We start from the raw sequence: 11696 nt of genomic DNA, 5'->3' as shown, positions 1-11696 counted from the left end.
TCTGCTGAGAAGGGCTAAGGTCCGAGCTACAAGGTAAATTTTCAATTAATTTTCTCAGATATAAAGCAAGGATTTCTCTCGTTTCTTAAAAAGAAAACTCCTCTCTACTTACGGCTCGATGGAGGGCTGATCCCCTTGAGGGCATAATTCGGCCGAAGTATCCCCCAGCACAGGACCCTCTGGCGAAGATTTCTTCCTCCGCTTTGAGGCCATGGTCTCCGGGTCTTCAGAGGCGGTCCTCTTCTTCCCCTGAGGAGAGGAATTTTCGATTCCTCCCTTCCGGACAACCTCCTTCGAGGAGGCTGTAGCTTCCTTGTCCCCTCCCTCGCTTTCCTTTGAAGGCACAACCTCCAACATCCTGACTAGCACAGGACCCGATGTGGTCTCGGGGAGGGGGGCCGGACACCTGATTAGCTTTGCTTTAGCTATCCACTCCTGTTTAAAGGACAGCTCTTTTAGGGGCAATTTTATGATAAATATACGGATAGCGAGTCCGGGCACAAGGCTACTTACTTGAGTATCCGGACGATTGCAGCTCAGACCTGTGTCCTCCGTAGAATCCGGACACACTACTTGTGGTCCGAAGAACAATTTGTACATCTCCACGGGCGTCATGCCAAGAAAATGTTGGAGAACTCGTGGTCCCTCTGGGTTGAACTCCCACAGGCGGAGGGGGGGACGTTTGCAGGGTAGAACTCGGCGAATTAACATAACCTGCATCATCATGACCAGACTGATGTCTCTTTCTAGGAGATCTCGGATGCGGCCCTGCAACAGGGGCACCTCCTTTGCCGATCCCCAGTCCAGCCCCTTATTGACCCATGACGCCAGTCGTGGCGGGGGACCCGAGCAGAAAGCAGGCAGCGCCACCCACTTGGTGCTCCTGGGAGCTGTGATATAAAACCACTCTCGTTGCCATAAGCTGGACTCCTCTTGAAAAGAGCCCTCGGGCCATGGAGCACCAGCATTCTTGCTTATAAAAGCAACTTCGCACTCTGCATGCCGTCCCTCGATCATCTTCGGCTCTACTTTGAAGGTCTTGAGCCATAGTCCGAAGTGAGGGGTAATACGGAGGAAGGCTTCACACACGACGATGAATGAGGAAATATGGAGGATGGACTCCGGAGCTAAGTCGTGAAATTCCAGCCCATAATAAAACATGAGCCCCCTCACGAAGGGATCCGTCGGGAAGCCTAGCCCCCGAAGGAAGTGAGACATGAACACCACACTCTCACCAGGCTTGGGAGTGAGAATGACCTGCCCTTGAGCAGGCAGCCTATGCGAGATTTTGCCGGTCAAGAACCTGGCCTCTCTCAACTTCAGCACGTCCTCCTCCGTGACGGAGGAGGGCATCCATCGGCCTCGAAGGTCGGAACCGGACATTGTCGAAGGTCCGAAGCGCCTGAAATCTAGAGCCTTGGGTGTTGGAACTCGAGGCGAAGGGCGAACTCGTTTGAGATTGAAAGAAAGGAGTAAGGCCTTGGTCTCTTTATAAGAGGTTGAATACCAAGGGCCCTCCCCGTGACCGTTTGGGACTCGCCTTTGATCGAGAAAACATACCAACGGGTACGGTTGGGTTACCCATGCCCGTATTGATGAGAATCCCGGAATAAGGGGACACGATCTCTGCTTTGACAAGACGTGCCAAGGAAACCGCCTCGCTAACGCGCTGAGGTGGAACAGTAAAACGATTCGAATAAAGACTTGGCCGTGGTGTGATGTCACGCTACGGAATACGTCAGCAGATTAGATTTGTGTAAATATTACTCTCTCTATGGCAATATGTGGAAACTTATTTTGCAGAGCCGGACACTACCTTTGTGTTCGAAATCTTCTATGAAGTACTTGGAGGAGGAACCCGCCTTGCAATGTCGAAGACAATCTGCGCGCCGGACTCGTCGTCATTGATGGCTGGTTCAGGGGCTACTGAGGGAGTCCTGGATTAGGGGGTGTCCGGATAGCCGGACTATACCTTCGGGCGGACTCCTGGACTATGAAGATACAAGATTGAAGACTTCGTCCCATGTCCGGAAGGGACTTTCCTTGGCGTGGAAGGCAAGCTTGGCGATACGAATATGTAGATCTCCTACCATTGTAACCGACTCTGTGTAACCCTAGCCCTCTCCGGTGTCTATATAAACTGGAAGCTTTTAGTCCATAGGACGAACAACAATCATACCATAGGCTAGCTTCTAGGGTTTAGCCTCCTTGATCTCGTGGTAGATCTACTCTTGTACTACCCATATCATCAATATTAATCAAGCAGGACGTAGGATTTTACCTCCATCAAGAGGGCCCAAACCTGGGTAAAACATCGTGTCCCCAGCCTCCTGTTACCATCCGCCTAGACGCACAGTTCGGGACCCCCTACCCGAGATCCGCCGGTTTTGACACCGACAACTACCTTCAAAGGTTTTTGATATCCCCATGCAACGTCCACGTGAAAAGATGGAACATCATGTGCGTTGAACGTTCTTGGGCCGGGATGACCCCCTAGAAATGTAGGTTGTCGAAACACAAAATATTAACCAAGATGCTCGATAAGCACACTGAAGCCATAAGAGATCAGACCAACAAAAGCACCAGGCGCTAACACAAACTCATCATATCCGCATGAACGCGTCTGTGAGAACAAAAACCCAAATTTCGCAAGATTGGACTTATGAAGTCATGATAACTCTGGCTTTGTGGCACTACCCCGTTAGGATTCATCACAGGAAGAGAAGAACAAGAGTAACTTTATTCTAACCGGCGTTGCACCCTTTGCAAGAACATCTATAGCATGATTATGTGATGTTTGTTTAATGTGCAGTGATGAATCCTACCTCCCTCCTTTCCATGAGGAGAAGGGGGCGCCTCCGCTATTGGGCCCTTGTGGACCAATTCTGCTTCCACCACTTGGCCTTTTAAAATCCGCTGATATTTAATTAATATAAAATACTCATAACTATATTAGAGTCTTTTATTATTAATTTAACATCTTCGAAGACATTTTCCATCTATATATATATATTATCAGTAATACCTGGTATTCCACGATAAACTCTGAAACCCTTCCGGAAACCCCGAAGCGCTTCCGGTTCCTCTCGAAACTATCTCGAATATTAATGAAACAATTTCATAAATATTTTCTCATTACTCTTATCCTACTAACACTCAGCAGACCGTGATTACATTAAGCTTGTGACCATGTAGGTTCGGTAAAACATAGACATGAACAAAACCCCTTTCGTTCAATGACTGATAGCGGAACCGTGGACATCTATATCGATCCCTATGAGTACACGATGACATTCGAGCGAACCTTTGGTTATGATGTGCTATTCCCTTTGCTTTGCGATACTTTACAAAACCCGATGTGATGTATATCGGTATCCTCTTGAGTCATACACATGCTCACTATACCGGTCTCCTCGCTACCGGTTTTGTTCCGACGATATTATCTCAAAGTACAACAAACAAGTTTGGGTCGATTCAATATGATCGTTCTAACGTCATACTCTTAATCTTGTTTTAGAACTATCGTTACACTTAACGATATCCTAAGATCTGAACAATGTGATCATCAACAACACTTCAGCAAGTCTAAGAGACGAGACTAGGAATCTTATTTTACCATCTATCATTCCACATATGCATATGAGTTTCTCACTGAATCTCATATTCCATGATCATAGCAGTTATAACATAGAATGTAAACTCTTAGTTATGAATATAGAAATATAATAATACAATATTATTGTCTCTAAGGCATATTTCCAACACATAATAAGTGACACTCAATATGCCGTGAACCCCAGGTGTAATAAGATCCTCTCTAGATAAATCCATTTGGCCCTATCATACGCCTTGTGCATGTCAAGCTTCACCACACAAGTTCCATGTTTACCTTTATTCTTCTTTTTAATAGCATGATTAGATTCAAAAGACATCAGCAAATTATCTGAGATAAGACCTCCCGGGAAAAAACACATTGGTGCTAAATAATCTCCAACAAAAGAAATTTCAGACTATTAACAAGCAGTTTTCAAATCACCTTATACATCACGTTGCATAAGCTTATGGGCCAAAAAACTGAGTTATGACCTCATGATTGTCGATCTTAGGGACAAGAAAAATAGTGGTATTATTCTAGCCATTCGAATGTTGGGGAACGCGGTAATTTCAAAAAAAATTCCTACGCACACGCAAGATCATGGTGATGCATAGCAACGAGAGGGGAGAGTGTTGTCTACGTACCCACGCAGACCGACTGCGGAAGCATTGATGCAACATAGAGGAAGTAGTCGTACGTCTTCACACATAACCATCTTTGATTAACGAGCTAGTCAAGTAGAGGCATACTAGTGACACTTTGTTTGTCTATGTATTCACACATGTATTATGTTTCCGGTTAATACAATTCTAGCATGAATAATAAACATTTATCTTGATATATGGAAATAAATAATAACTTTATTATTGCCTCTAGGGCATATTTCCTTCAGTCTCCCACTTGCACTAGAGTCAATAATCTAGATTACACCGTAATGATTCTAACACCCATGGAGCCTTGGTGCTGATCATGTTTTGCTCGTGGAAGAGGCTTAGTCAACGGGTCTGCAACATTCAGATTCGTATGTATCTTGCAAATCTCTATGTCTCCCACCTGGAGTAGATCCCGGATGGAATTGAAGCGTCTCTTGATGTGCTTGGTTCTCTTGTGAAATTTGGATTCCTTTGCCAAGGCAATTGCACCAGTATTGTCACAAAAGATTTTTATTGGACCCGATGCACTAGGTATGACACCTAGATCGGATATGAACTCCTTCATCCAGACTCCTTCGTTCGCTGCTTCCGAAGCAGCTATGTACTCCGCTTCACATGTAGATCCCGCTACGACACTTTGTTTAGAACTGCACCAACTGACAGCTCCACCGTTTAATGTAAACACGTATCCGGTTTGCGATTTAGAATCGTCCGGATCAGTGTCAAAGCTTGCATCAATGTAACCTCTTACGGTGAGCTCTTTGTCACCTCCATATATGAGAAACATATCCTTAGTCCTTTTCAGGTATTTCAGGATGTTCTTGACCGCTGTCCAGTGATCCATTCCTGGATTACTTTGGTACCTCCCTGCTAAACTTATAGCAAGGCACACATCAGGTCTGGTACACAGCATTGCATACATGATAGAGCCTATGGCTGAAGCATAGGGAACATCTTTCATTTTCTCTCTATCTTCTGCAGTGGTCGGGCTTTGAGTCTTACTCAATTTCACACCTTGTAACACAGGCAAGAACCCTTTCTTTGCTTGATCCATTTTGAACTTTTTCAAAACTTTGTCAAGGTATGTGCTTTGTGAAAGTCCAATTAGGCGTCTTGATCTATCTCTATAGATCTTAATGCCTAATATATAAGCAGCTTCACCGAGGTCTTTCATTGAAAAACTCTTATTCAAGTATCCCTTTATGCTATCCAGAAATTCTATATCATTTCCAATCAGTAATATGTCATCTACATATAATATCAGAAATGCTACAGAGCTCCCACTCACTTTCTTGTAAATACAGGCTTCTCCAAAAGTTTGTATAAAACCAAATGCTTTGATCACACTATCAAAACGTTTATTCCAACTCCGAGAGGCTTGCACCAGTCCATAAATGGATCGTTGGAGCTTGCATACTTTGTTAGCTCCCTTTGGATCGACAAAACCTTCTGGTTGCATCATATACAACTCTTCTTTCAGAAATCCATTCAGGAATGCAGTTTTGACATCCACCTGCCAAATTTCATAATCATAAAATGCGGCAATTGCTAACATGATTTGGACAGACTTAAGCATCGCTACGGGTGAGAAGGTCTCATCGTAGTCAATCCCTTGAACTTGTCGAAAACCTTTTGCGACAAGGCGAGCTTTATAGATAGTAATATTACCGTCAGCTTCAGTCTTCTTCTTGAAGATCCATTTATTCTCAATTGCTTGCCGATCATCGGGCAAGTCAACCAAAGTCCATACTTTGTTCTCATACATGGATCCCATCTCAGATTTCATGGCTTCAAGCCATTTTGCGGAATCTGGGCTCACCATCGCTTCTTCATAGTTCGTAGGTTCATCATGATCTAGTAGCGTGACTTCCAGAATAGGATTACCGTACCACTCTGGTGCGGATCTTACTCTGGTTGATCTACGAGGTTCAGTACTATCTTGATCTAAAGTTTCATGATCATCATCATTAGCTTCCTCACTAACTGGTGTAGGTGTCACTGAAACAGTTTTCTGTGATGTACTACTTTCTAGTAAGGGAGCAGGTACAGTTACCTCGTCAAGTTCTACTTTCCTCCCACTCACTTCTTTCGAGAGAAACTCCTTCTCTAGAAAGGATCCATTCTTAGCAACGAATGTCTTGCCTTCGGATCTGTGATAGAAGGTGCACCCAACAGTCTCCTTTGGGTATCCTATGAAGACACATTTCTCCGATTTGGGTTCGAGCTTATCAGGTTGAAGCTTTTTCACATAAGCATCGCAGCCCCAAACTTTAAGAAATGACAACTTTGGTTTCTTGCCAAACCCTAGTTCATAAGGCATCGTCTCAACGGATTTTGATGGTGCCCTATTTAACGTGAATGCGGCCGTCTCTAGAGCATAACCCCAAAATGGTAGTGGTAAATCTGTAAGAGACATCATAGATCGCACCATATCTAATAAAGTATGATTACGACGTTCGGACACACCATTACGCTGTGGTGTTCCGGGTGGCGTGAGTTGCGAAACTATTCCACAATTTTTCAAATGTACACCAAACTCGTAACTCAAATATTCTCCTCCACGATCAGATCGTAGAAACTTTATTTTCTTGTTACGATGATTTTCAACTTCACTCTGAAATTCTTTGAACTTTTCAAATGTTTCAGACTTATGTTTCATTAAGTAGATATACCCATATCTGCTTAAATCATCTGTGAAGGTGAGAAAATAACGATATCCGCCACGAGCCTCAATATTCATCGGACCACATACATCTGTATGTATAATTTCCAACAAATCTGTTGCTCTCTCCATAGTACCGGAGAACGGTGTTTTAGTCATCTTGCCCATGAGGCACGGTTCGCAAGTACCAAGTGATTCATAAGCAAGTGGTTCCAAAAGCCCATCAGTATGGAGTTTCTTCATGCGTTTTACATCGATATGACCTAAACGGCAGTGCCACAAATAAGTTGCACTATCATTATCAACTCTGCATCTTTTGGTTTCAACATTATGAATATGTGTATCACTACTATCGAGATTCATCAAAAATAGACCACTCTTCAAAGGTGCATGACCATAAAAGATATTACTCATATAAATAGAACAACCATTATTCTCTGATTTAAATGAATAACCGTCTCGCATCAAACAAGATCTAGATATAATGTTCATGCTCAATGCAGGCACCAAATAACAATTATTTAGGTCTAATACTAATCCCGAAGGTAGATGTAGAGGTAGCGTGCCGACCGAGATCACATCGACTTTGGAACCATTTCCCACGCGCATCGTCACCTCGTCCTTTGCCAGTGCCCGCTTATTCCGTAGTCCCTATTTCGAGTTGCAAATATTAGCAACAGAACCAGTATCAAATACCCAGGTGCTACTGCGAGCTCTAGTAAGGTACACATCAATAACATGTATATCACATATACCTTTGCTCACCTTGCCATCCTTCTTATCCGCCAAATACTTGGGGCAGTTCCGCTTCCAGTGACCAGTCTGCTTGCAGTAGAAGCACTCAGTTTCAGGCTTAGGTCCGGACTTGGATTTCTTCTCCTGAGCAGCATCTTGCTTGATGTTCTTCTTGAATTTCCCTTTCTTCTTCCCTTTGCCCTTTTTCTTGAAACTAGTGGTCTTGTTAACCATCAACACTTGATGCTCCTTCTTGATTTCTACCTCCGCAGCTTTCAGCATTGCGAAGAGCTCGGGAATAGTCTTGTTCATCCCTTGCATATTATAGTTCATCACGAAGCTCTTGTAGCTTGGTGGAAGTGATTGGAGAATTCTATCAATGACGCAATCATCCGGAAGATTAACTCCCAATTGAATCAAGTGATTATTATACCCAGACATTTTGAGTATATGCTCACTGACAGAACTGTTCTCCTCCATCTTGCAGCTATAGAACTTATTGGAGACTTCATATCTCTCAATTCGGGCATTTGCTTGAAATATTAACTTCAACTCCTGGAACATCTCATATGCTCCATGACGTTCAAAACGTCGTTGAAGTCCCGATTCTAAGCCGTAAAGCATGGCACACTAAACTATCGAGTAGTCATCAGCTTTGCTCTGCCAGACGTTCATAACATCTGGTGTTGCTCCAGCAGCAGGCCTGGCACCCAGCGGTGCTTCCAGGACGTAATTCTTCTGAGCAGCAATGAGGATAATCCTCAAGTTACGGACCCAGTCCGTATAATTGCTACCATCATCTTTCAACTTTGCTTTCTCAAGGAACGTATTAAAATTCAACGGAACAACAGCACGAGCCATCTATCTACAATCAACATAAACAAGCAAGATACTATCAGGTACTAAGTTCATGATAAGTTTAAGTTCAATTAATCAAATTACTTAAGAACTCCCACTTAGATAAACATCCCTCTAATCCTCTAAGTGATCACGTGATCCAAATCAACTAAACCATAACCGATCATCACGTGAGATGGAGTAGTTTTCAATGGTGAACATCGTTATGTTGATCATATCTACTATATGATTCATGCTCGACCTTTCGGTCTCCGTGTTCCGAGGCCATATCTGCATATGCTAGGCTCGTCAAGTTTAACCTGAGTATTCTGCGTGTGCAAAACTGGCTTGCACCTGTTGTAGATGGACGTAGAGCTTATCACACCCGATCATCACGTGGTGTCTGGGCACGACGAACTTTGGCAACGGTGCATACTCAGGGAGAACACTTCTTGATAATTTAGTGAGAGATCATCTTATAATGCTACCGTCAATCAAAGCAAGATAAGATGCATAAAAAGATAAACATCACATGCAATCAATATAAGTGATATGATATGGCCATCATCATCTTGTGCTTGTGATCTCCATCTCCGAAGCACCGTCATGATCACCATCGTCACCGGCGCGACACCTTGATCTCCATCGTAGCATCGTTGTCGTCTCGCCAATCTTATGCTTCCACGACTATCACTACCGTTTAGTAATAAAGTAAAGCATTACATCGCGATTGCATTGCATACAATAAAGCGACAACCATATGGCTCCTGCCAGTTGCCGATAACTCGGTTACAAAACATGATCATCTCATACAATAAAATTCAGCATCATGCCTTGACCATATCACATCACAACATGCCCTGCAAGAACAAGTTAGACGTCCTCTACTTTGTTGTTGCAAGTTTTACGTGGCTGCTACGGGCTTAAGTAAGAACCAATCTCACCTATGCATCAAAACCACAACGATAGTTTGTCAAATAGACTCCGTTTTAACCTTCGCAAGGACCGGGCGTAGCCATACTTGGTTCAACTAAAGTTGGAGAGACAGTCGCCCGCAAGCCACCTGTGTGCAAAGCACGTCGGGGGAACCGGTCTCGCGTAAGCGTACGCGTAATGTTGGTCCAGGTCGTCTCGTCCAACAATGCCGCCGACCCAAAGTATGACATGCTGGTAGGCAGTATGACTTATATCGCCCACAACTCACTTGTGTTCTACTCGTGCATATAACATTAACATAAATAACCTAGGCTCGGATGCCACTGTTGGGTTTCGTAGTAATTTCAAAAAATTTCCTACGCACACGCAAGATCATGTGATGCATAGCAACGAGAGGGGAGAGTGTTGTCTACGTGCCCACGCAGACCGACTGCGGAAGCGTTGACACGACGTAGAGGAAGTAGTCGTACGTCTTCACGATCGAACCGATCAAGCACCGAAACTACGGCACCTCCGAGTTCGAGCACACGTTTAGCTCGATGACGATCCCTGGACTCCGATCCAGCAAAGTGTCGGGGAAGAGTTTCGTCAGCACGACGGCGTGGTGACGATCTTGATGCACTACAGCAACAGGGCTTCGCCTAAACTCCGCTACAGTATTATCGAGGAATATGGTGGCTGGGGGCACCGCACACGGCTAAGGAATAGATCACGTGGATCAACTTGTGTGTTCTAGGGTGCCTCTACCTCAGTATATAAAGGACCAAAGGGGGGAGGCTGGCCGGCCACAAGGGGTGCGCCAGGAGAGTCCTACTCCCTCTGGGAGTAGGATTCCCCCCCCCCCCCAATCCTAGTTGGAATAGGATTCACGGAGGGGGAAAAGAGAGAGAGAGGGGGCCGGCCACCTCTCCTAGTCCTAATAGGACTAGGGGAAGGGGGAGGCGCACAGCCCATGTAGGTCTGCCTCTTCTCTTTTCCACTAAGGCCCATCATGGCCCAATTAGCTCCCGGGGGGTTCCGGTAACCTTCCCGGTACTCCGGTAAAATCCCGATTTCACCCGGAACACTTCCGATATCCAAACATAGGCTTCCAATATATCAATCTTTACGTCTCGACCATTTCGAGACTCCTCGTCATGTCCGTGATCACATCCGGGACTCCGAACAACCTTCGGTACATCAAAATGCATAAACTCATAATATAACTATCATCGTAACCTTAAGCGTGCGGACCCTACGGGTTCGAGAACAATGTAGACATGACCGAGACAGGTTTCCGGTCAATAACCAATAGCGGGACCTGGATGTCCATATTGGCTCCTACATATTCTACGAAGATCTTTATCGGTCAGACCGCATAACAACATACGTTGTTCCCTTTGTCATCGGTTTGTTACTTGCCCGAGATTCGATCGCCGGTATCCAATACCTAGTTCAATCTCGTTACCGGCAAGTCTCTTTACTCGTTCCGTAATACATCATCTCAGAACTAACATATTAGTTGTAATGCTTGCAAGGCTTATGTGATGTGCATTACCGAGAGGGCCCAGAGATACCTCTCCGACAATCGGAGTGACAAAACCTAATCTCGAAATATGCCAACCCAACATGTACCTTTGGAGACACCTGTAGTACTCCTTTATAATCACCCAGCTACGTTGTGACGTTTGGTAGTACCCAAAGTGTTCCTCCGGTAAACGGGAGTTGCATAATCTCATAGTTATAGGAACATGTATAAGTCATGAAGAAAAGCAATAACAACATACTAAACGATCGGGTGCTAAGCTAATGGAATGGGTCATGTCAATCAGATCATTCAACTAATGATGTGACCTCGTTAATCAAATAACAACTCTTTGTTCATGGTTAGGAAACATAACCATCTTTGATTAACGAGCTAGTCAAGTAGAGGCATACTAGTGACACTCTGTTTGTCTATGTATTCACACATGTATTATGTTTCCGGTTAATACAATTCTAGCATGAATAATAAACATTTATCATGATATAAGGAAATAAATAATAACTTTATTATTTCCTCTAGGGCATATTTCCTTCAATATAATGCGGGGGTGTTCGCAGAAGACGCGTATTCACACTTAATCCGACGTCTTGGTCCTATTAAGGAGGTGATAGCGCAGCGAACTAGGCAACCGGACTATAATGCTTTAACACTTTCACTTAGCCAGAGGAGTTTGATAGTGGGGCTACTATATAGCCCCTGGTGGCTCCGCACTCTTCCGGATTCAGGGTGCGTACATGCCTGGCCGAGAAACGG

The sequence above is a fragment of the Triticum aestivum genome, chromosome 3A (assembly GCF_018294505.1).
Source record: "Triticum aestivum cultivar Chinese Spring chromosome 3A, IWGSC CS RefSeq v2.1, whole genome shotgun sequence".
Taxonomy (NCBI): domain Eukaryota; kingdom Viridiplantae; phylum Streptophyta; class Magnoliopsida; order Poales; family Poaceae; genus Triticum; species Triticum aestivum.
The sequence above is the reverse complement of the archived record's forward strand: the minus strand, read 5'-3'. Positions refer to the sequence as shown.